Source organism: Cebidichthys violaceus, unplaced genomic scaffold (genome assembly GCF_023349555.1).
Source record: "Cebidichthys violaceus isolate CVI_PGR_0920_01 unplaced genomic scaffold, fCebVio1.0.p SCAF_14, whole genome shotgun sequence".
In the NCBI taxonomy this organism is placed as follows: domain Eukaryota; kingdom Metazoa; phylum Chordata; class Actinopteri; order Perciformes; family Stichaeidae; genus Cebidichthys; species Cebidichthys violaceus.
Genome location: NW_027176307.1, coordinates 4,743,452 through 4,770,180, shown reverse-complemented (window position 1 = coordinate 4,770,180; position 26,729 = coordinate 4,743,452). Strand labels below are relative to the sequence as shown.

The window sequence follows — 26,729 nt, the reverse complement described above, 5'->3', positions numbered from 1 at the left end:
TGATTTGGAAATGGTTCTGTAAATTTGGCTTAAGACTTCTGTAAAAACTCAAATTAGGATTAAAAAATCTAAATCTGAAGAATCTCTCCTACTTACAGCAAAGCGTAAGGGTAACCTTTTAAAGCAGCTCTTCGGTTCATCGCATGATATATATTACTTGTATGTGTTCAGAGGAAAACAGCCAATCAGAGACAAGGATTGAATTTATGGTATCTCAACCTTTTAGATAAACTCTGCTCACACAACCCCATAAGTCATGTCAAGTGAAAGTTCAGAACACAGATACAAAGTTACAGCCCTATTTCAAATCATGATTGAATTTCATTTAATATTATATTTAATTTATAACATTTTATATTGTAGGCATCCCCCAACCTGTCTCAAAAGGTGCTCCTGCATGTCTCATGTATGATATGTTTATATTCAAGGCAAAATAAAAATGGCAAATAGCTTTTGCGCTCAAGTTTCTGATCACCTTTACTTGTATAATTTACATCGAGTGGTCTTTCACTTTAGTTCATCCACTATCTCAGCTGTTGCTAAGCGCTGGATTATGTATTGTACCCCCCCACCCCCCCCTTCCCCATCTCATGATTACAGATGACACAGCTAATTGACAAAGAAAGGGAAAAAAAACCTGTCTCAGCCCAGCTCTGTCACAGTGGAACATATTAAATATTAATAGGATTTTCCTATTTTGACTGCAGAGCGCTTCCAGTTTTTCCAGTCTTCATGGCCTTTGACACGTCCTTTATTAAATCCCTTTGAGTATTTAAAACGCTGACCTGAATGCAGCTTGAGGACCGACCCAAGACTGCAAATAAACCTGCGAGGACTGCTGCCTTCTTTTTAGGAATGGCTGCAAGCTTGGAAATGAATCCAGGAGCAAAGGCAAGTTATAAAATATAAGTTTTCTGCACAAACTGTGCATCACTGGGTCTAACGGCTGAAAGTTTGTCGATCCGGCGGAGAGTCAGGGTGTTCCCCTTGGACCAGACCCCCTGACGCTTGGGGTTTGTGCTGGATGAATGTGAGTTGCTACAGCTAACCGCTAACTGAGGGTCCCAGGGCGCCGCCGCAAGCTCGACTCCCAGTGATGGAGTCTCCTGGAGGCGATTAGGACTAAACAAATTATCAAAACCTACACGAACTGTACCGCACCCTGGTTTGTGGCATAGATGGCTAACGTAAACTATAACCCATCGCCACGCGTAGCGTAGACTTAAAGAAGACAGATAGCCAGGTGTTGCTATAATATGTGAATGCATATGGTCTTTTGATTGGTTAACATACTGTTGGAGGGGTGGGAGAACCCCCAACGTTTGAATCCAAATCTAGAAGACAAAAACAACCCTAATATTAACCCTAACTAACTATTCTATGTTCCAGCTCTCTTCCTAATCGTTCTGGTCCCTCAGTAACACAACAAGAAAAGAAAAGCCATATTAAAGCTATCCTGAAAACACATGATCAACTGTTTACATCAATAGGAGAATGCACGCTGATAACCGCCGGACATCTCTAATTCAAATGACGGCGTTTGTTTCGCTCCTATCGCGTGAATAGTTCAGCTTGGCGTTACATGAAAGTCTCTAGGGCAGCGTCTGAGATGGCCCACACAAGAAACGGCTCCATCCTGGGCTTTTTATTGTCCCCTGTGGCAATTAATCTAAAGAGATTCACTGACCTTTTGACATCAAGCTGCTAAAAGTCGAAAAAGATCACTTATCTACTCTGAAGCGTTCCTAATTTTTCCCCCGACAGACAGCTAAAAGTTGCCTTTTTATTACGCAACACTGTCACATCCTGCATAGTCACATTACTTTATTAATGAGGGTTAAAAAGCCCTCCGACCGAACAGAGCCTTATGCGTTACATCTTCCACCGCCCGTTCCCAAGAGACTCTACAGAAAAATGACAACAGCATGAATTAAAAAAGGGATGGCGCTGGCTGTTAATTTCAGAAAATGATTATCCCGCCACTCGTAGAGCAGAATTTTATCTCAGCATCAGTTTTAAGGAAAAACATTCATCTCCTCAGGCGACAGAAACCAATAAAGCATTACAACTTTTAAACTCAACATTTCTTCTGCGGTAGTAAACTTGCTGGGGCTATTTTTTGAAATTGGGTTTTGGCTCCACCGCATCTACTTGAACCTTAATTACGAGGGAGGTCTGCCTATGCAAGAAAGCACGGTAATAGAATGCGGGCAGCAGGTCATCGCGTTTAATAGCATGACTCATCATTAACACTAGGCAACAGCAATCGATCGGGCGTAAGTGAAAGGAATACTTGACAACAAGGCTGGGCTGGGGAGTAAGTGCTCCATCAGATAAAAGAGAGCCATAACTCACAGCTGGGATGGCAGGAGGCTGCTGGTGTTTTTTCTCACTTTAAGGAGGGTTCAGATTTCTGCTCATCAGCGTCTCTCCACAGACAGGCGCCCGCTGACGCTGACCAGTCTTTATCTGCTGATCCTTGACTGGACCACAGCCAAGTATTTAGCCACCAACAGAATAATCTAAGAAAATCTGTAGGCAACGGGACATCAGAAGCGTTCTGGTTTCCGTTTGTAGTCCGAGCAGTATTGACCAATTATGTTTGAGCGGGCTTTGGTTGAATGCAGGTCCGCGTGGAGCGCAAAAAGAGGCAAAATGCATTGGCTTAAATGCGACCTCAGAAACATCGGTTATCATCTGTCGACGATTTAGCTTTCTATCAGCTTTTCTGTTGATTTAACTGCATTTATATGCAGATATCTGTTGAAAGCGATTAACACGGTATGTATAGTCTGAAGGGAGGAGTTACACTCATCTAGTCAACATGCTTTTCCAAAGCCTTCTTCTCACTGCAAGGAGTAAAATGACTGAACCCATTATTTATTTTTAGTTGACCTAAAGGTAGTCAAACTCAAATATATTGAGTCCATAGATACAGGACTTAATTGTAGAATACAAACTCCCTCTAAGCCTCTAAATTCTGAGATCAGAAACATAGTACAGTACCTCCTCTGACTCTGATCCCTGAGACTATTTAACGCTCGCATAAAACTCACCACTAAACCCAAATATTTTTTAAGAACTTGGGTCATGTCTGGTCATAAAGTGTGTTATAGAAGAACGGCAAGTTGTTAACTGTGACATTTTCATTTGACAGAATCCTAAAGCGGCTTGTAAAAGTGGGCGAGCAGGTAATTCTTAAGTATCTGCTGTAGAACTCTGAGATTGCTTCCAGTAAATTACTACCTCTCTGCCCGCTAGACACTTTTGCAACTTCCCTTAAAGAACGTCAAAGCGATCAGCTAACATTGAAAATAGCCTCAGCGACCGGTGCAAAGCCAGGAAGCTGGGGAGAGACTGCATCCAGGCACAGTGCTATTTCATGCTTATTGTTTCTGTCCCCCCGGGGCACTGAAGATTTTAAAATCTTTAAAAATGCACAGCGCAGTAACACTTGCAAGCGCTCCGTCCAACAACAGCCCTGCAGGGGATGCAACGCCCTGCCAAAGACGCCGGTTGCCATGGTAACTCTTGACAGCACCCTTCCCCGTAAAAGCTCTAATTGATGGCGGCAGATAGCTGCAGAGAATTAAGCGTCACACCCCGGATCACTGGCGCTACGTGCAGACAAAAGGCGCCGGCAACCAGACAAAAACCTGTGTGCAGAGCAGACGTGTGGCCAACCCCGGGCTTCAGGTGTAAGGGTGCCCTGCAGAGACAATTCTGCACCCAAAATCCTGAGACTTGAGGTAATGTGGACTTCTAAAAAAACTACCTTTTTGTTAAATGTCTTTGATGAAATTGCTTTTTATTTCACCCCATGTCTAAAAACATTACTTCTCAACGTTTAGCCTGCATTTTTCCGCAGAGAGAAAAAAAAAGTTTATATTTCAGATTGAAAACAGAAATTAAGTTCCACTCTGTGTTTTTTTTTTCCCCCACCAACGCACTTCCCTTCAAAATTTAACGAACCTGCCTCTCATTTAGTTAGAGATGCCATTACTCTGCCGAATTGATTCGGAGTAAATCAGCTCGCCGCTAGAAATATAATTATGAATGATTTTTTTTTTGCATTTAGAATGGCAGCGTTACGTCCAAGCGTGTCAATAAAGCCTGAGTGCTAAAGTCTATTTAACGGCTGTGTTTCAGCAGCAGCACTAACGCAGAGAGAGAAAAAGTATCGAGCCGTGGGTCGACAGAAGCAGAAGTTAGGAGAGAAAGAAATGAACTGGCGGTGCCTCTGCCTCTCTGTGTGTGTGTGTCTGCAGACAGTTGGAGTTGACAGACAACAGCTTTTTTTCCTTTCTTTTTGTCAACACACTGAGTTGGATGAAAAAGGCTCATGCAGACCGAGGACTGCAGGGTTTGGGTTTCTGGTTGCTTGTTTTCAAATAACATATTTATACTGGGCTTATATTGGACATGACAGACATTTTTAAAGAGTGGGTCAAACTTATACTATCCAAAAAAACTCTAAACTCCAGTGTAACTACGGTGATTTCAGTGTGCGATACCAATACCAGTATTGGAAAACGCCTCTGATACAGCCTAAAATTTGGGATCTGATATCACGTTATCATCTCATATCATTTATAAGCTCATTTACACTACACGGACACAACAACATCAGCATGTGTCACTCGCTGCCCAATCTGTACTTCCCGCCCGATTGGGAGAGTTGCACATGTGCAGTAGCGCTCGGGCAGGTGCTATAGCGGAGAGCATAACGCAGAGCTAGCTAAATGTGAGCAATTTGGTGACACTGGAAAATCCAACCAGTAAAACGGCAAAGTGTACAGTGTGCAAGGCTTTTGTTTCGAGGGTTAGTTTAGAGTCTTTACAGGGTTAATGGTAGGAAGGAAAATAACTCAATAAAATGGTAAGGAAACATATTTTTTTGGTTTTAGGTTATGCGATTAATTATAAATTAGTATAATATCAACTAAGGAAGGTCTTGCCACATTACCGGGGTCCTTGTGTCAAAGTCTAGTTTTAAGAGCTATAGTGCTGATTCTTTACTCTTATAGACATTTTTACATAGTTGCGTTTTATTTCTCTTATCTTAAGTATATTTCAGTTATATTTGTGTTGTTGTGTAGTTACGGTTTTCATTGATACTAATTTGATTTTTAGTTTGCTATATGCCTTTTTTGTGTTCATGATAAAAAAAACAAGCACTAGAAGATATATTGTTCTTAAAACTCTAATATTACTATTAGCTTCAATAATCCAGAAACATTCAGGCGCTATTACTGACACTTCAATTCCATTCTGCTTCAGCTGATACAAGAATGCAAACTGAACAAAAGCACCTTCTGATACCCTGAGTGCTTACATTATCAGCATGAGTGCCCCCCCCCCCCCCCCCCCCATGGGAATGAAACCCCTCACCCTGTCCTCAATCCATTGAGCAACACGGGCCCATAAACAATCTTCACGGCTCAATGGGAGGTCATGTTTTATTTCCAGACACCTCATCCACCTGGACTACCGCTTTGTTTGCTCTATGTTTCAGACTTATTGCTCTTTGTGGGGCTGCTGTGACGGGAGGTATAGAGTGAAACGGAGGAGAGGATGAGATCCAGTCATTATTTATGTGTTCAGAAGTCAATTACACAGCAACCACAGCAGCGGTAGTAAATATGGATCCATGCAAAAAAAAAAAAAAGAGCACAACTTCAATCAAAGGCTTTAAAATTGTAAGCGCTGCAGAGGAAGAGCTTTTTGCATTTTATTGTTTCGCACGGAAGCAAAGACAAAGCACAAAAAACACAACTCAACTTTATATCCAGGTGTTGTACCCATTGACTTTAAAATGGTTCAACGGGTGAGGATGACACATGTACGAACAATTTCAATCAATATAAATGTTGCTCTTTTTTTAAAAGGTTTTTGAGAAACTGGCTTACTCAATAATTCATCCAGTAACTATTAATAAAATAATTTTCAACAGATTCAAAAAGATCAGTGAAAAACTAAATTGCCCTTGCAACTAAGTTCAAAGTATCCCCTCTGAAATTTTCCCTTGGTATATTTTTGTACTTCTCAAAAGCATTTTGATTCACTTGATTATACAATGCTAGCTTCAAATTTAGGAAATTGAAGATGGTTTGTTATCTATATACTTTACACAGAGCAATTTGTATCTATCCATGACTACAAGTCAAAAAGCTTCCTCAAGGGGTGCCGCAAGGATCTATTCTTGGCCAAAGGTGCAATGTGTAATATGTAGCCACCTGCTACACACATTTTTGTGGCTTAAATTTTAGAAGGTAAATGTTACATTACATTATGAAACAAGGATTTCTCAGAACAGATATTAGAACAGATAATCTGCTTTACAAAAATAGTCAAACAGTCTTTCATGTTGAAAATTCACAGCAAAAAATATTTGTAAAAACTTACAGGCCCACTAGCTTTGCTGTGGAGCAATGGTTATGGGAGTGGGTGCATCCATGTGCTCGAGGATGCTAACGTACGCATACAAGCGCATGACGTGGTTCACACTCCTGATGATTTCATGCTTACTCCACTGTTAAGGTATATATAAATAATATAATTTATAATTTCAATCAACTGACTTATTAATGTATTATTTATAATGACTAATAATAAAATAATCCAACCGTGTGGCTCTTCTTTTTTCAAATATGATAAGACACATGATGATAGTGAAAGGATTAATTTAGTGAGGGTTTATGATGCCGTTTTAGAGCCGCAGCAGCGACATAGTAGAATATGATGAAGCCTACAGCATTTAGCCTGTTCGTCTTGTGTTTTTTGTAAAGCAGAAGAAAACAGATCCAAAAATAACTATCGGAAAATAAATCCCATGAATTTAATCACTTTCGTGGAAGATCTTATAGGGTAAATTTGAGATTATTTCATCGCCCAGCCGTACAGCTATGTGAATGATTCTCAGCTGCAGCCGTTATTCTCACGACTGGAAATGTATCAATTGGAAACGAGCCTCTTTGAGAAAGGTGCAGAAACCAGAAGAGCAAAACATCCTCTAATTAAATGAATCCTCGGCTTGCTCTGTGGCTCCTCCTGTGTGTGTGTGTGTGTGTGTGTGTGTGTGTGTGTGTGTGGGGGGGGGGGGGGGGGGGGGGGGGGGGAGAGTTGCACAGAAATTGCATGAAGCAAATCTGGGGAATGGAACCCATATGGCTAATGGACGTGTGTTATGATATTGTTTTGGAAGGCTCCGCAACACGGCGTCCTTCAGACGCGATGTGCCTCAGACCTCCACAAATCACTACTGCGGGATAATAGAACACACTTGATCTGACCCAGGGAGGGAGGCATGCCAAGGGAGAAAAAAAGAAGAAGAAGAAGAAGAGGAAGAAGAAGAAGAAGACCGGTCTGTGAGTAATGATCACGGTCACCTTAGTCATATATCACCATCCTGAGAGAGAAGATGACTTGGATAAGGGTGTCAGCTTGGAGGGTTGACAAATTTTTGCACCATCCTCAGATTGCTATCCCAACGGAGCCACCCTCCTCCTCCTCTCTCCCCCTGCCTCCACGATCGCTTGCTAAGCCAGAAAAATGAATCCATGTTGTTCGCTACCCAAACATGTCTTAGCAAATTGGACGCCTCGGGTTGACCATCGTGAATCCGGAGCAATGACACAGCAGGCCCGACAGGGGACCTTATACTTCCAGCAAAGCGCCTCGCTCGCTAAAGGAACCGGTAACCAAGGTCATGTTGGCACGGTAGGTAGGTCTCTTTCCTGAATATTGGATGCATTCAATTAGCACTTCTGCAAAAAAAAGGCAAACGTGAGTGAAATGTAATAACTGGCTCTGGGCGTGAGGGAGCTGGCAGATTGAAGGCTGCTGTAAAAGATCTGACTGATGGACTAATGCTTTTCTTTTCACAGTTTTACTGGAGTTGGCAGCCTCCCTCACAGGAGTCGCTCGATTCATCCGCGCTCCATTTGTTAGTCGCAGAAGGTCACCGGAGAGCGTTTTCAGGACCTTCTTCAATGCAGCCCTGCCCACAGGAGTCATTAAGATGAATAGGACAATATGCTGTCCTGGCTGCCGCTAACCGTGTGGCATCATGACCTCTGATAGCTCGAATTACACCTCCAGGAACACATATACCGTTATCCCCCATGATGAGATCCATGATCAAGGGCTGTGATGCGTGGAGTGCCACGGCGAGGTGATGGGGAAGATGCCTTTAGGAGGAGGTGAAAGATTGCTGAGGGGATTAACCGTGACAACTTTGTCGAATTCTTTTTTTTACTTCACATTTCAAAATATTTATTGTTGAAATTGATTTCCACCCACACCATTTAAAGTTACACAGATTATATTTTTAAAGTTGGGGTTCAAATATTCATTTGTTGGCAGCTATTCTTAAAGGGGATGAAATGAAGAAGGAAACAGAGTAAGGGAGAAATAGAATAAGTCTTAACTGTGTCATTTAGGCTAATTTAAAGGGGACATATCACTCTCACTTCAAAGGTCATAATTGTTGATCGGGTTTCTACTAGAACATGCTTACATGCTTAAATGTTCAAAAAACACTTTATTTTTCTTATACTGTCTGTCTGAATATACCTGAATTCACCCTCCGTCAGAAACGCTTCATTTTAGCGCCTGTCTCTTTAAGACCCACTACCAAAAAAAAAGCTCAGACTACTCTGATTGGCTTGCGAGACAAATACGACGCACCTTTTCCAATGGTAGTTAATGAGCCTGCATGTGACATAAAGGGAGACAAATCTGAACATCTTGAAGACTCAGATTTGTTTTTTTGTATAGGCAGCCCACAAAAAACTGACAGGGTTGTCTTATTTCCCAGTTTGTGGGTTCGTAGGAGCTCCAGATACCCAAATGTATGTGCACAAGCCTTGAAAAAGTATTTGTTAATGATACGTCCCCTTTAAAGAAGTACACATAAATAGCAGAAGAAAAGTATTTAATGTTGAAAATGAATGCTTTAATTTGTTTCATATCTTATCATCTTGATTTGATGTATTCTATTCTTGGTTTAAAATGAAGAATATTTAAACCTACATAAAGTAAGGCTCAGCTGCAGACCGTAAGTTCCTGCTCTGTGCTCACATAAGTCAGTGCACAAACTGCAAATGATAATGTGGTTGTTTTTGGACTATTTACAAGTGAATTAATATGATATCCTTTATTGTTACTCTCCTATGGCCAATTGTGTTTTATCCTGTTGAGCGTCTCCTTTTCACTTCTAGCCGACTACCAGAGGATATTAAAGAAGTAACTTGTGTTTATTTATCAAAATTACTCCATTCATACTTGAACCGCAGCAACTGTGAACCCAACCATAAAATGTGAAAATTATTTTTGTGTAGTTGAAGTAAAAATGTTACTTCAACTACCACTTGGTCTGGCCAACAGGGGGACCCTTCAGATGCTAATGCAAATAAAAGTGTAGCACTTTTCTTTTTACAGGGCCATCATTTTCTGATTTAAAGGGTTCTTTTCAGCTAAAAAAACCCCAACAAACTTACAGTAACCTTTGTATTTCTGGAATTCTGGCAGCAACCTTGGTCTTTAAAAACACACATGACGTTTACAAAAATGAGTGTAACTGCTACCTCTACGATAAAGGTTTGGTTAGATTCAGGAAACGTAAACTATTTGATTAAGGTTGGAGAGAGATCATGGTCACTTAAGGAAAACAGCGGGCCACAACAATGTCACATTATTACCACAGTTGCTTCCCAGATACAAGAGTCGTCATTCACCTGACCTCAAGAGGTCGCTGGTCTGGACACATATGCCTTTTACAGACAGCGTTTGTCCAAACATCCAATGCCGTCCTTTTTTTAAAAGGGAAGAAGAGTCTCAGATTACAAAGTGACTGTAAAGGTGCAAGTAAACTGATGCTACTTCCTGAATCCAAGGCTTTATTCCCCCGTTGATACTTTTCATTCAGAGCACTCAAAGAGCTGTTGACTAGTGTGGAGCTAAGGGATGCATTCTGAGGCCTGAAATATGGTAGACGGATACATTGCAGAGCTGAGACAACCGAGTATCTGGTGGGGGCTTACATAAGCAGCAGCCTCATGCTGCCGTTATTAAACCACCCCGACACACCAAACATCGCTCATCGCGCTGCACTTTTGCCCCGTTGTCTCTCCACTCTTCATTCTCACATGCAGGCTGCCACAGAGCTTTAGGCGCTTAACCAATAACAAAAAGCCCCATTAGAGAGTTAATGCAGAGCAATGATGACAAGCAGCAGCACTGAAAAAAGGCACCTGTCGCCTGAGTCAGTAACAAACAAGACTGATTGTGCACGGACACAAACACAAAGGGGTGGGGAGCAAGAGATGTTGAAGGCACTGAGGAAGGACCCCTCGCTTTGAACTCATCCTCTCCACCTTGTAAAACACCAACAATGGGGGAGTCTGGGACGAACTGCGCCAGTGAAAAGTGTTAAAACAGGATGCAGAAATCAGAAAAATAAACTGGAAGGGGAGTTCACGACAGGGAAATTATTCTTGATGCATCATGAATAGACATGCAGATTTTACAATATGCTTTTTTTGTCTTTGTAAAATGCATGATGTTTGATCATCATAGAGAAATCCTGCAGGGCACTCAAGTTTGTTGTACTGTTGTTGCAATCATTGGTGTGAAAGAATAACAATTTAAAAGACTTTGCCATCCTGTTAAGACAAGGAAACTGCAGGAATAGAAACACTGGTATCTCTGCAGGAATGTTACACTGACTTCACGGTCAAACAAGTGCATTAAGGTCACTATAAAGTCATCATGTACCACCGGGACACTATGTGGATATGAAAGGAATCTTTTTTTTCATCCTTGCAGAGCATTTATTTTTTCTTTTCTTTTTTTGCAAATACTTCGACCAAACAAACAAAAAATAGAAAAAGATGAGTCGTTTACCTGTTCAGCATCCTCCTCGGGACACGGCGGTTACCCTTCCAGCCAGACGCTCGGGAGGACCAGCCTGAATGCAGCGGAGGTCAGAAAGCCTCTCCGCATGTCCCTCGGCTCGGAGGCGCGTTACTTCAGATTAAACGGGACAAAGTGGAGGCAGGTGTTTATGCGAGTGTGCGTGGGCAAGTGAAGGAGGCGCTCCGAAATTGGATGTTCAGCTCTGCGTGCGCGCTAGGACAGCCAGGTGCGCAAAGAGCACGCGGAAAGAAAAATATTGCGTCCCGGGGTCGCGACGAGATTGTTGCCCCCCCTTTTTTTCTTCCTCTCGTTTCGCAGCGACGTTAAGGTAAACAGGGAGTCCACTTACGCCATGAGCGCCCTACTTCAGCACCTCCGTGGATCAGTGTGACGGCAGAGACGCGCGGACTTCGCTGTGTTACTGCTGTAGTTCTGCTGCGGGAGGAGGAGGAGGAGGAGGAGGAGGAGAAGGAGGCTGCACGGGGAGAGCTGGGGCGTTTTCCTGAAGGAGGTGGTGGAGGAGGAGGGAGAGAGGGATTGAGGTGGAGGGGGAGGGCGGATGCGCAAAGATGATCAGCTCAGTGTGAGAGCGTTTAAAAGTTCCTAAAAGTACGTCAGGGGTAACAGTCTCCATGCAGATTTCCTATGAAGCGATTTACTGTATGAGGGTTGGGCTGCAAACAATACATTTTACATTCGAAGACAGATCATATGTATTCTTGATATGAGCGAATGAAAAGATCTTCAAATCATTTCCAAACTGTGTCTTAGTTAAAAGCCTGGTTGCTGAATTTTGAAAAAAGAGCAGAAGAAAGAAATAGTTTTTGGAGGCCCCAAAGAGCTTAAAAAGATCCAGTAATTCACAAGGAAATGACAAAGCAAAGATAGAGGAAAGCCTGAAAAACAAATGTGTTGTCTGCTTTGCTAAATAAGCACCTCCTGAACAATTTCTTAAAAAGTTGCAAAGTGTAACATCTGGCCACGTGTTCCAAAACACACAGCATTTCACCTCTAATATAAATTTACAGTTATTAGTTATAAAAAACATAAACTACTTACTAACAGCAGGACAACAATGCGCAAAATTTAACCAAACCCCTGAAACTCTGAAAGCCGCCCAAAATGATATTGCCATCTTATAATCTTAGCCGAGTGATTACAGCGCATGCCACATAACGGCAACGCCCGCTCGCCCCCCCACCATTTCCTATCACTATCAAACTGTCCAATAAAGGCGATAATGCAAAATAAATAATAAAAATGCCAATTTGCAGTGTATGTGATTAGATGCGACTTATTCTGTCTGCTTTTTTCTTTCATCAACTAATTATGAACTCAACAATAAACGTAATGTGTGAAGATGCGATAGTCTTTGTAACAGAACCGACTGTCAAAGTAAATGCTGGTCTCTAAACCAACCGTGTGCAGGTGCTGTTTTATTGTATTGTACAAACCTCACGTTGCATAACACTAAGTTACTTTACGTTGGTCTGGGCTTGCCCTGGGTGTGTGAGTGTGTGCGCACAGGTGGGCCCCTGGGCACAGACCAGCCAACGGTCCCACCACCTCGCTTACAATGGATCAAGAGAGACAGACTTTATAGTTGTGTAGCCTCTTTTTGTTGTTCTTTTGTATCTTTTTGTTGTCATTATGCATCTCCCCGTTGTTTTGAGTCTCTTTTGAGTTGGTTTGGTCTTTCTGTAGTTATTCTTTTTCTGTAGTTGATAAGTATGTCTTTGTTTGGGTCTCTTTGTAGTCATCTTGTGTTTCTTTATAGTTGTTTTAGTCTCTTTGTAGTCCATTCTTGTTTCTTTGTAGTCATTTTGTGTCTTTTTGTAGTTTGTGTCTCTTTGCAGTTGTTTCGGTCTATTTGTAGTTGTTTTGGTCTCTTTGTAGTCCATTCATGTTTCCTTGTAGTCATGTTGTGTCTCTTTGTAGTTGTTTTGGTCTCTTTGTAGTCCATTCATGTTTCTTTGTAGTCATGTTGTGTCTCTTTGTAGTTGTTTAGGTCTCTTTTTGGCATTTTTGTGTCTCTTTGTAGTTATTTTATGTTTTTTGTGAGTCTCTTTCTGGTTGGAGACTCTTCGAGTGACATCTTGTAGGTGAAGGCCAAAGTGGCCCCTGACACTGTGGGCCCCTGGGCCTGTGCCCTGTAGGCCTGTTCAGTAATCCATCCGTGTGTGTGTGTGTGTGTGTGTGTGTGTGTATAAGATACAGCGGGAGATTTGGCATTCCAGCTGATATTCAGCCCGAGCGCAGAGTGAAAGGGACTTTATGTCATATCAACAACATTTGAGCTCACTCTCTGTTTGCCTATATCCTCCCAAAGAAGACATCAGTCTGACACAGCACATTTCAGCTTCCTGGTAAGCAGCTCAATCCTGCAAGCCTGTGCAGGGGTCCTGCTGCTGCATTCCATACTCTCTTTACAAACGCTGTCTGAGAATGACGGGTGTCTCGCGCGCCTGCTTTGGGCTGCCAGATGGTCCTGTGTAAGAACTTTGAATTATTCAGCTATCCCGCAGCAGATTGAATCCGTCGTGCGTAAGACAACTTGGCTGGCCTCTTCCTGTGCTGGGGAACACCAGCGGATGAGTGAGTATACAGCTAACTGCAGAGACGCTATCAGGTTATGCAACTCTGCATTCCAATTTCACCAATGCAGAATTTAGGCCTGAATCTGAATTTTACCGCAGCCATGGAATGATTTTTTTTTTAAATATATATTTCAGATCAGACTCAGAGTGTGTTATGCTTTCACAGAGAGGGATGAGAATCATAAATTATTCACCTGATCCGGCTTTTATGTGTGAATGCTGAGCTCACAGCAGCGCGGGCACATCAAGAAACAAGCAGTTAAGCTTTTTAATAGGTACACAGTATCTGTTTGTGCCGTTCCCTAATGCATCGCATTAAGTCAGCGTGTCGAACACAATTATGGAAATGACTAAAGTTGGACAGGAACGTGTGGAAATGCCATAAACCAAAAACATTGTCATAAATTTTCTACAGACATCATGTGGGTCCTTAGACATTTAATGTGCTACAATTAGCATACTGGCCATTAGTGATATTAGAGTGAGGCTTTACTGATGGCAGGGATCATGATTGGAGCCATAATTTAGCGGGATAACTCCTGTCACTTTAACAGAGCCATTGACACTCTGAATACACGCCATTACAAAATACCGCTGTATAATATATCGCTGCATTAGGGATGATGTATGATCCACGTTTCACTTTCTCCTCATACCCACCTCATTCGCCTCCCCAACTAAAACCAGCCACACTTTGTCAAGGTTGAGACGATCTGAGCTGAATGACACGGATGTGGTCTCGTCCCCTATTTTTGTTTTTCCGTCATAGTGTCAGTGGGTGGGAGCGGGGTGGGGTGGGGGGGCTAATCCTTTCAAAACAAGACGAAGAAAGCCACTCGACGTGGAGGGCGCTGCGTGCACACCTGAGTGTGTGTGTGTGGTGTAATCGCCCTGAGAGCGGCCCATTAATCCAGTTGTTGGTAGTTGGGGGGGGGGTGCTTTGATCTCCGGCTGAGTGGCTCTACAGCGAAGGCTCTCGAGGCTAACCGCCTCCACTGAGGATCGCTCAAAATTAGAAAGGAGACTCTTCATGTGAAATGGGTTAATAGCACGTCTTCAGTCGAGAGGTCTTCGCCGCTCGCGCGCACTGCTCAGACTTGGGGCTCGTTTCCAATGAGTGCTTCCAATTTCAGACGAGGGCCTCTTCGCGAGAGGGAAACGAGGTGGTTATGTACTCTACAGAACAACCTGTGTGAGAAACAATCTGAGATCCACACACTGTAATTGCATGAGGTCGCTACAGCGAGTGTCTGCTAATTGCAGCTGACTAATGTATACTTGTGCACATGTACAGTGGGAATGTGTTGGTTCAAGACTAAAACCTGCTGCGAGTTAGTTGACTATAGAGTTAAAACATTGTTTGAAGCAACGCATCATTTCTTTTCTTGTAGAAACTGGGAAAATGAGGCTAAAGTTTTGACAACATTACAAAGTGGTGGTTCGTAGGTATGCTTGATTATTAAAGTAAAACAATGTGAAGTTAAAACATTATAGTTGTTCATTTAGTTCCGACCCAGTCGTCAGAAAAATAGTTGCTACTGAACGTATCTCGTATCACGCATGCAGAAACTCACAATGCCATGTGGTTACTGTTATGGAGTGATTGGTTAGGGTTAGGAAACATAACTGCCGGGTTAAGGTTAGAAAAAAGATCATGCTTTTTGTTATATATAAAGTAACAAAGTAACATAACAGTTTCAACGGTAACATAATAACAGTAACCACGTAAATAAACAGCAACTACCCGTAGTAGACTTTCATATATAACCTTATGCAATAACCGTAACGTTATGTAACTTTCGGTTCCACAAACAGTGGGTGAAAGTGTCCCGCTCATCATCTTTCCGAGTGCATTTCATGATGGAGAAGTGAAACGCTTGCTGGGAAAAGGAACGTGATCATGGAGAGCTTCATCAATAGCATGGGCTAAAAATTCCCAAACAGGCTCCGTAAAAGTTTAATGCCACCACTCACATTTCAATTACGACACTTTCTTTGTAATTTTTCATTACTTTGATCCTGATTCAACTGTCCGTCATGTATCTGATGCTAAAACAGAGGAGCATTCCTTTAAAATGTTCCAGCAGTAAAATATTCACTGACAAGATATTTCATACGTTTAGCAAAATACGTTATAGGCAAGACACTCACTGCACTTGGTCACGGTTATGGATCTTGGTTTACTGGGAAAAAAAGTCTGCAGTGACTTGAGCACGAATTAACATTTAACTAAAGACACAATCTTTCCCCACCCTTAACCACAGTGCTTTTGTTGCCTAAACTTAAGTGCAGGAGTCAGGACGCGTGAAACCCGGTCTCCTGCACTTTATATGTCCTCCATCATTCTGCCCTGACCACGTCCCCACTCGTTACATAAATGTAGCACCTCATTCATACGGACATCATTTCTAGGAGACAGGGAAAGACACTAAAAAGACACTAAAATCTCCGGATGGAACTGAGGGAAACTGCAGAGTCGGTGATAATTCTCTGCGATTTATCACTAGGAGAGACACCCTTCACATTACACACAGCAATTTGATCCACTGTTATAAAAACATAATGATTTGTGAAGCTTTTAGGGTTTGGTTGAATCATTTCTAGATAAAGTGAGACTGTGTATCTTCTTATTCTGTAAATTGCCGCTGTTCAGCAACACTTACACGGCCGGGTTACAATCCCTGGTTTTGTTATGGCACTATTGGGTTAAAGGGAAGACACCCCAGCTCACTGTTAATGTTAATGTTATAAGCAACACACATTGTTGAGTTTTGCAAATCCAACATTTGACGATTTGTAGGTCGCCCCTCTGGAGTCACATGGTAGAAAAAAAAACTTGATGTGTAATCCGTGCTAATTACTTCTATAATGACATGAGATTCAGTGAATATTTATGGCAGGAAATTGAATACATCCTTACTGTGCTAAATAATATTTCCAAAGGGAACTTATAATGAGTCTGTGGTGCTGAAGAATACATTAATATCCTTCTCCCACCAAAATTATCACGTATATGTGGAATATTTAAACATGGGAAAACCCGCTCAAAATAGCCAACAGACTACTTTTCTATTGCCAGTAGAAGAGTATGCCTTTATTTTTTAATTCTGGTGTGTCAAGTCTGATGTCCCTTTTCAATGAAGTGTTTTTTTTATGGCAGTGACATAAAATTCCTGTTGTCTGACTGGAGTATGGTGGCTTTTGGGATAGCATAGAAATTGTATGTTTTGTATGTTAATAAATGTTAATAATTGTCCTAATATACTTATACATACACTTCAACGCACGTCAAATAACATTGCGTTGGAAAGCAGCCAAAAATGAACGTTTCCATCACTGCTGATTGGAGCTGGAGCTGACAAACACTTGTGTCTAGAGCAGTGTCATTAATAATAAGGGTTGATGGCCTGGACTTTACTCTGTTCTCAGTGGTAGAAGAAGCCAGATCCTACATTTATGTAAAAATAGCAATACTAGAATAAAAAAAAATACTTTAATCGCAGTCATTTTTTTATTTACGTTAACTAATGCAAGTATCATAAGGAAAATGCACTTAAAGCTCCTGTGAGGAACTTTTAAGTCAGACTGACGGACCCTGCTGCAGTAAAATTAGGTTTTCTGAAGGGAGTCTGGTGCTCGGAAACACTGGTGACCCGCCAAAAATCAACACAAAATTAAAGATCCTAGTAGTAGTTTTTAAGTATTCCGTGCACACAGATTGTGAACCGAGGGTTACAGATGTAAGTTAGGGAGTGAATTTTGATGTAGGAAGCCACATGAAACCACTAGCACAGCTGAGTCTAGCTCATGTATTTGCTTTCCTTTAACATAAAATTAAAAACACCTTGGCATTTTCACGTTGATCAGATGAAGAACAAGACGAAATAAGATGAAATGCAGTAGAATGTAAAATGTCAGATTTTCATGGTTTTGTTCATGGGGCACATTTCAAAAATCCGCCAATGCTGGTTGGTATTTCAATATCCATTTCTTAAAAGCACTCGGCCACAGCACACCGGCCTGCTGTTTAAATCTACTTGTTAAACACACAAATCTCGACACCCGCATACAAAAGAGGCTGTATGTGTCAAACTGGAGGAGGGAAGGGTGTGCCGGGCTCCCGCGGACACAGAAGGAAGGCGAGGCTGTAAATATTCATGATGGAGCTGTCAGCGTGCCGTGCCTCTCTGCTGGCTCCTGTCACTCCATTGATCCCTCATACATGACATTCACGTCCAGCGACCGGCCTGCCTCACCTCAATCCTGTGGGGAAGAGGTGCCCTTTCTCGCTCCTGCTTGATGTCGGGTCCTCTAGGAGACGGGAGCATGCTTATCATCTCCTACATCCTCTTCACCACTATATGCACACTGGAGGATCTAGAAGACCTTTCCATCACACCTTACATTTTTATCAGTATGTTATATTCAGGAGTTACGTTCTCAACTACCTTACAGAAATCTAATCTTTTAGATGTATCTGTTTCCTTAACTCTTCCCTGAACCGTCTATTTCAATTAGGAATTTTCTACGTATCCCAGAATGCCTTTTAACAAAACACAGAGGGCTGGGATGTGTCGGGTACTGCGCGTTACATTTCGGCTTGTAACGTGCATAGTGTCTTTTCAAAATAAACTTCTGTGATCAAAGGAAATGTATAATTTCCACTTGTACATGCATACAGTCTTATTTTTAAAATAAAGGTAGGTTTATATAGTTTTATACTTCTCCAACAAAACTTTGTGAGGCCGGTCTCCTGGGTGAAAGTCCCATGTTTGTTTGACCCGTCCATCCTCATCTCTCGACCCATCCTTCACAGACTTTCTCGCTCTTGATACTACGTCATTGAATAATGATGCAGTTTTACAAAGTAGTTAGTTGAAATCCGGGTGCGTCTGATGCAGACGCTAAAGGGTGCCTCGGTGCGTCTGTATCAGTGGCTGAGGGGAACTGAGAACAAGTCCTTTGAACTCCAGTGGTTTAACTTCGCAGTTGTGTAGACTTGTACTCCTGTTGTGTCAGTACATTGTGACATCTCCGCTGGGGATATTTGCAGGTGAAACAGGTGCAATACAGCTGTTCAGCCTGGTAACTTGCTCTTCAAGAAAGTGTTCTTTGTCATGTGTTGAGTAACAAAAGTCTGATGGAAAACAAAAAGTCTGTTTGTTCTTTCAGGCTTTTGCTCTAATCTTTGCTTTTTCATTTCACCAAAAGGTGTCTCGGTATCAGACGCCGAGGGGCACCAACCAAGCAGCAGGAGGGTTGCTGAAACCCAAGTGGAATCCTGCAGCTCTGACAAATATAATGTTGCCTGATCTCTGCATATAGAGGTGAAATTGGGAAAATGTGCGACTTGTAAATTTGCACTGAAGATTAGCACTTGAACCCACCTCATGAGGTGAAATGAACCCTGAGTTAAATCGCTACAATACCGAGGACGTTTCCTATAGGCAAACCATGATGAGTAGTGATTGGTTGTTGCGAACACTGGTTTGTGCATTCACTTTCGATATTGGCTTCTGTGAGGTCGACTGAACGTGCTTCTACTCACCGAACACAGGAAGCTGCAGACACAGTGACCAAATACTGGCCAATTATTACAGTAGTCTTAAAATTCACCAAACCTTGATGGCTATCTACAGATTACATATAAGTGACCAAATAATTAGATGGGATGTTGGTGTGGTCCTACTTTTTTTCCATTAGCAGAAAAGAGCATTTCCAGTATGTTCTAAAAGTACATGTTTCTCAAACCTTATAATGCCACAAATACAGGCAAGAATACAGGCAACAGAGGGAGAAGTGCCCAAATGCAGACAGACACACACACAAGGCAAAGAGGATGGCGAGATATTTACTGAGGGCCATAGTCAGGAACAGGCTTAAAGGTTGGCAACAGGATGGTGGGCCAGACAGTCAAACAAATCCAATAGGGTCACGGTTGGTGAAAAGGAACAGGTGGCTGGACACAACAGCTATGAGCAACATAACAAACACAGAGGATCTGGCAAGAAGCAGGTGGAGACGGGCTGGTATAAATACTGCAGGACATACTGCAGGGCTAATGAGGGGAAGTGGAAGCAGGTGAGAGCCAGGTGACTTGGAGAGGCGAGAGAGACTGAGGGCATGTGGTGGAGGGATGGAGAATGGCAGGGGACTGGAATAGTGGAAAAGTTTCCACATCACACGTTGCATATTGGAGCTTGGCTTCCAAATAAGCTGTGATGTACTCGTATTTCACTGAGACTGAAGGGGAACACAGAGAAACTTACCCCTTCAACAGATGAATGTGAGAACAACCTTTTTCAATTCAGGGGGACTTTAAGGTAAATGCCCGGGATTGAGCCATAGAAATATACATTTGGAAATAAATGTTTTTCCATTACTTTTCAAAGAGATAATACAAATTTTGGGGATTTGGAGGGGAATGGCTAGCAAGCCAGAGTTTAAAGATATGTTACAAGTCCATAAGTACTCAAGAAACCACAAAGATATATAAAATATATTGTTTTTGTTAAGTATTAATGGAATCAACATACTGACAGCAATTTATCTAGCAGGCCACTCCCACGTAAACTTCACAAATACAAAGAAAATATCTCACACAGGATTTAATTCTTAGTTAAATATTATAAATTTTGTGCAGCTGTAAGTGGGTAAGATAAGTTTATGATTAATAAAAATAATGGGCATACTGTAGCAGAATCAACTGAGTTCAAATGTTTTGACTTTTTATCTAGCTGCCCAGAGTCTGCCCACAGTAATACTAACTAGACTAGAAACTCCATTGATTTTCCACATCAAAGTCTGTTGTCAGGTGTTGGGGATAACTAACTGAAAAATGTGTTTTAGTGTCTCCAGAGTGAGCTGTGCGAGGTCTGATGAATTCCCTCAAGAGATGTCAAGATAATGAAAATGAAAACAATCTGGATCATTCGCTAACATCTTCCTAAGTTGATTCTTAAATTTGTTGTTGAGAGAGATCCTAAGAAAGGTCTGCGTCAGATTCATGATGTGTTCTCCAACTGCAGAATAGTTCGTACCTGTGTTCTTATAATGATGAATGCCATTGTTCTCGTAAATTGAACGATGCAGAACGGCGTTCCGGCATCTTCGATTATTAAATTACTGAATCTGATTGGCGTCAAACATAATAATGTCAAGCGAGTTTCATCTTGCAGTGTGCTGTGGCCTGGCGTTCCACCCAGCTGATGATTTTGAGATACTCACTCAACAAATCAGAAAGTAGTGTCCAACTAAGGCTATTTTTCCAGCAATCCACATTGACTCCGTCTTCCGTACACAAAGGAATTAACAGTAACATTGATTGAGTGATTTGATTTCCTTACCAACCACAGGGAAGGAGAGGAATCTGCCTGCTGTGAAAAAGGCGAGCTCACACAGACTGAGCCTTGATCAATCAATGTAGATACGGTTTATAAGTTAAAATGCTCATGTACAGTGGGATATTTGTGGGATTCAAACAGCTGAATATGCAGATTTTGCTTCATCAAATGCAACAAAAAATTACTTGAAGCGTGAAGAAACACAGGGTATCTGTGAGAGTAGTTCCTGTTCTAAGGAGGGCAACTCAGACTGTCTGAGGGGCTGGGGCAAAAATATAAAAAAGGGCATCAGCTGCACGCTGTGGGGCATCAGCGCGCAGAAAGTACCCGAGAGGGCACGTCGTCACATTTTCTCTACTGGAAGAACATCCTTGGAACTTTCGCTGCATATTATTTGAACATGAGGGCACCAAGGGGGGCGGTGGTCCCCCGAACGTATCTGTTCTGTGAGACGCACGAGTGACGGACCTCAAAAACGCTTCTAAGAACACTTTCTATGTGTTCCCCCACCTGCCAAATCCCCCTGTAACCCCAGCACACAACGTGCGTACAGTGCTATGATACTGTATTTTTTTTTGGTGGATTAACCACCACCATCACTTGTTCCTCACATTTTACATAACCCTGTCTTTATATCACACTTGACATCACTGTAGGATAACCTGAGGCAATGAAATCACATCGTACGATGTCTAATTTCGGTTTGTCACGCATAGTTTACATCATCTGTTCAATCTTGCATTGTGAGGAGAAAGACAAACTTCCTGAGAGGGAGAACGGGGAAATCTTATCATGATGTAGTCTAAAACCTCACCAGGTCACCACTTTTTACGGACCTTCAAGGTACTGCTAAACATTATGGGTAACGTTTGCATAGAGCTCTTGCAGATTTATACTTTAATAAGACTCAGCTTAGACTACAACTATAACTGTATGTAACTACATTTCAGTGCTTATTATTATTGATTTCCTGTCCACAGTGGTGCTTTTCTCAGGTAATAATTACTCATCCACTCTGACAGGCACCATGCCCGCATAATTGCCTTCATAATAACTTTGTACAGTCCATTTCAATGTGTCTTCAAATCAATACATTGATATAAGAGAACCTGTACTGTTGCTAAAGATATTAAGAGACACACATATTGCTGTACCGTTTTTTTTGCATTCAGCGTGCGGCAGCAGAGCCCAAGACACTTTGCACATCCTGATGTTCCTCCTCCGTCCCCTCTGGCCCCTGCACTGGTCATGCTTCATGAACCTTGGCTGATGTACAGGTGGATCTCAGAGACGAAGAGAGAGAGATGGAGGGAAGGGTGGGGGGTAGGTCAGAGCCATGGCCTGTTTGCTGAGAGGATGAAGAAATCTGTCATTATCCTCTGCAAGCCATTCCTCTCACGCTGCCTGGGACCTGACTGTTAATTGCCCCGAGAATTCGTCCAAACAGAGACGCTGAGAGGAAACATCAGCGACGGGGATGTGAATCAATCAGCTTTCATGAGGCTTCGAAAGAACCTTCTTTTTTTTAAGAAACAAATGTTAAATCCCTCTAGGTGTTGTTATTTTAGAGAAGAATGGAACTTTGTGTTATACTCTGCAATAATTCCATTATTCATCTATCAGCACTATCCAGTTGTAGTCTACAATACAGGCTACACTGTTTGTCTAGCTCAAAGCTAGCCTGCTTCCATGACTGACTGACATTCTGTCATTCATTCTTCTTGTGAGTGGACACTTCAACAGTTTGTTTTGCCAATTGGGAGATATCCTAGCTGTCAGAAAATTTCTGATTTAGTATGCCATTGTATTTAGCTGATGTGAACAGTTTTTTTCCCCTTTTCTCCAGTTGTACTTACAGTATCAATGACACAGCAGCATAAATAAATGAATGACACATAAGCGCAAAAGCCCGGGGCTTTGCAGTGCAGCAGAGGGTGTTTGTGAACTGCATTATGATCCACTGTTCTGGAGAAAATTTGGGAGCATCAGTGGGAAATTGTAGTTTTTTTGAAACATCATTGAAACAGGAGGAAAATTTCATTTGTTGGGGACTATTTTCAGTAAAGGATTAATACACATTTGGTGATCTAGTAAGTACTGTATTTGGGGCAGCTCGACACTTGTCTGTGGGACTGAGTGAAAATAAACTACAGTGTGTGTGTTCATGGTAATGAAGGAACATGTCACCAAGTGCAACAGTGTGGCTCATTGATGTGTTTTCAATGTGTTTTAATTTTAATTTTAATGTGTTTCTGGACGACAATGGAGCTTTATGGCACAGTTGAAGAAGATACATCAGGCCCTGATACACATACAGTATTAGTAGTTAGTAGATACATTCATTGTTGGTTTGGATTTGCACAGGTGATTTAATGACTGGAAGAAAAAATTATGAATAAGGGCTGGGGAATACATCGATATTATGTGAGTTGAGGCTGGATATCGTCTTAGATTTTGGAATTTGCATAAGTGTTGCTGGTTTTAAAGGCTGCATTACAGAAAAGTGATGTAATGTTCTGAACAGACTGCTGTGGCTGTTCTATTGTTTTCCTTTACTCACTCATTCAAATTACTGATGATAATATTTCAAAAATTCAAAGAACTTTGTAAAAATGTTGTGAAAGCCGCAATAGTCAACCCTACTGTATTGCAATACCAACATCTTCTGTGAAAAATATTGTGACAATTTATTTTCTACATATCGCCCAGCCCTAATATATCATATCACCAGACTTGTACTTTAAATAAAAAAACAGAACAATATCTACTATGACATGGATTGCTAACTTTCTAAAGTGATTCCTATACCAGTATTTTAGCACTCATGCAGGGGGAGAAAAGGGTATTTTAGGGCAGTTGCAACAGTCAGGAGGGCTCAGAGCTGAGCACGAAGACTTAATAGAGCAGGGCAGCTCCATCAGTGAAAAGAGAGATGGCTGTGCAGAAAATCCATCAGCAGAAGGAAACAGTAAGGAGCACCAAGGCCGTTTCTGAGTCAAACCAGGTCATAGGATAAGAATGAGGGAGAGTGTGGAGAGGAAGAAACTTGGCTGGGGATTTTTAAGGTGCAGATATTTAAGGGGGCTTAACTCCTTCTTTATAGTTTAAGGGTCTAAGTTATCATTAGTCATTTATCTTGATATATCATTTTATAAAGTAGCAAGCGATTGTAGCTGTGCTTAATTGATACACAATATACCGAAGTAGAGGCAAACAGAACCATTGTAAATCCACTCTATGCATCCATCTCCATGAACTGAGCCGACAGATAAGGACATGCCCCGTGCATACGCTGTAGGCAGTTACTCCTCCTGCTGCATGTTTAGTCAGCATGAAGACCCGGTCTGTCCCAAGGACAATACGCCAATACACCCGGCAACATCAGCAGGTGCTGAAGTAGCTACTGTACAAGCAAACGGTCGGAAATCAATTTGTCAACTGACACAAAGTGAAACCCATCAGCATGTTTGTTCCTGCAGGGGGGAAAAAAGATCAAGAGAAGCATTTTAAGGGCAGACATGTTATAGAGCAGGAACGGCTGAGCAGAGACCAGTTGTAGATTTGAGAATGCATGTGATAATCCTGCAGGATGTGAAGCTGTGTAGCTACTTTGTTGAGCTCATAGACATTCAGTATGGATAGGCAGTATGGAGGGAAAATGCTGAGCTATCCCAAGTCGACAGCAGAGGTGGAGCAGCAGGGCATGAAAATGCAGTGTGAAGGGGTTAAAGTTAAAGTGAGCAGAAAAGGAAGAATAATATACAAAAAATATGTGTTCTGGGCAAGGATTTGCTTTTGCAAATAAGCATACATAAGGAGACAGAGTCATTAAGTGCTGTTTTCTCACATAAAACTTTCCTTATATGGATGTTACATTATACAGTATGTCATGCTATTTACTATGTTATATCTGAACAGTTCCTCTTATATATCGTCCGGTTTGGTTTCTGCAAGGCAGTAACAAGACACAGAACTACACAGGCTCTCTCTTGGAGTGATTCCAGCATTTGTGCTTTGTGGTCTATTGCCACATGGGCGCCAGTAGTACCCCCTACTTTCGGCCAAAGGGGCCATTGTTCCCCTCCCCAACCCCCCTCACCCCACTCTTTATGTGTACACTTAACAATGTTAACTATTCAGGGACAGGTCTGAACATTACTGTAGAGCTTTAAGCAATATCCATTACTTGCACCAATGTAGCATATATAACAAACATTGTAATGTGCAGTCTATACTGTTTTCACTATTAACCATCACTACACTTAGTTTGACCTTATGTTGCTCCGTCTTTTCTATTCTGTTCACAATTTGGTGCTGTCAAATCCCATCGTCCCTATTAAAGACAATTAACGTGCCATCTTATTGCATCCCGTGATTGTGTAAATGTGGACTAAATGGAAGCAACAGAAACCGTGCACCACTTTAATGACTTAAACCAGACATGTCAAACTCAAGGCCCGCGGGCCGGATCCGGCCCGTGGCGGTGAATCCGCCAGCAAAAACATTTTTTTTTTTTAATTATAAGTTAGACTTGAAAATAAGAATATCCCCATGGTTGAAATTATGAGATAGAAAGTTGAAAGTAGGAGATAGCATGTTGTCTGTGTGCCAACATATCACAACAGGTGGACAGGAGAGGGATCAGCCCGTAAAGCGGTTTTCCAGCAAGTGATTGAGTTGAAAATGATCGACAAATAATCCCAAAATGTCCACGAAGAGAAAAATTGATGCAGAGGGAAGAAAATGTTATGAAAGATGGGAAAGTGAATACATGTTTGTGCTTCAAGGAGAAAAAACACTCTGTCTTCTGTGCTATGAGGCAGTGTCTGTGATGAAGGAATACAATTTACATCGGCATTTTGACGAAAATTGCAGTTACTTGTCTTCTTCATTAGCTGTTGATTAAAGCACAACCAAGACGGATACATCATACATCTATCAGTGTTTATAAGAGGCTGAAGACAGAGTTGACCGTCAGTGAGGAGCTCTTGGATGTAGCTGCATGAACGGGATGACAGCGGGGAGGAACATTAGTGATGCAGAGGTGACAAAAATAGCTTTGAACAAAGTTAATGTAATAACTTATGCTTGATGATATTTGTCTTTGCTATTTTCTTTAACAGTTTGATCTTTGATAGAGTAATGTGGGTTTCTTAACCCTAAATTAAAATGATTTATGATATAATAACAGAAATGTGGTTAAATATATTTTTACATTTCTATAACTGCATGTACAATCTTTTTACACTTGAAGAAACAATAATCAAATGCAGAGACAGTTATTTAACAATATGTTAGGGAGTAGTTACAGTTACACAATCTTACAGTTACAACCGGCCTTTGAGGGCAACCATGATGCTGATGTGGCCCAGAGTAAAAATGAGTTTGACACCCTTGACTTAAACCATTGTGAGGCACCCTTGTCACTTTTGCTCCATAATGAAATAAGGGTGACAAGGAGAAGCTCAGTGTGTGACTTGAAGGATATTTGCTTTAGATCACAAGTAAGGATATTAGCAGGGTGTCATTTTGATTTATGGATGTCAAACACACGTTAATAAGTTACCGGGCTGCCAAGATCCCATCCTCCATGGCTTGTGTCTTTCAGCGGGGGATTTAAGCTCAATGGCTTTAATAACATGGATGAATGGATAAGCTTTTTTTTTTTTTAAAGAGAGAAATTTGTTGCAGCGATTTCTTTTTTCTTCCCCTCCTCTTTCTGCTATTAGCAAGCAATCAATGGCCAATTGCCATTTTAATGCCTTCTCCAGGATCTTACTGAAAGTCAGACACACTTCAAGGTATCCGCCTTGACTTCCTCCATGGCTGCCCCTTCATTTCTGCTCAGAAGTGGGTGCAAATAATAAAGATA

The 26,729-nt window shown here is 41.6% G+C and overlaps 1 protein-coding gene across 1 annotated transcript in view; it reads right to left on the bottom strand.

Annotated features, from left to right (window-relative positions):
* The window catches only part of LOC137871019 (heparan sulfate glucosamine 3-O-sulfotransferase 5), a 74,015-nt gene extending 62,668 nt beyond the window's left edge, over positions 1-11,347 (bottom strand). The window contains exon 1 of the mRNA XM_068708560.1: positions 10,906-11,347. The gene's annotated coding sequence lies outside the window, so the exon portion shown is untranslated. The remainder of the gene's footprint in view (positions 1-10,905) is intronic.
* Between the last annotated feature and the right edge of the window lie 15,382 nt (positions 11,348-26,729).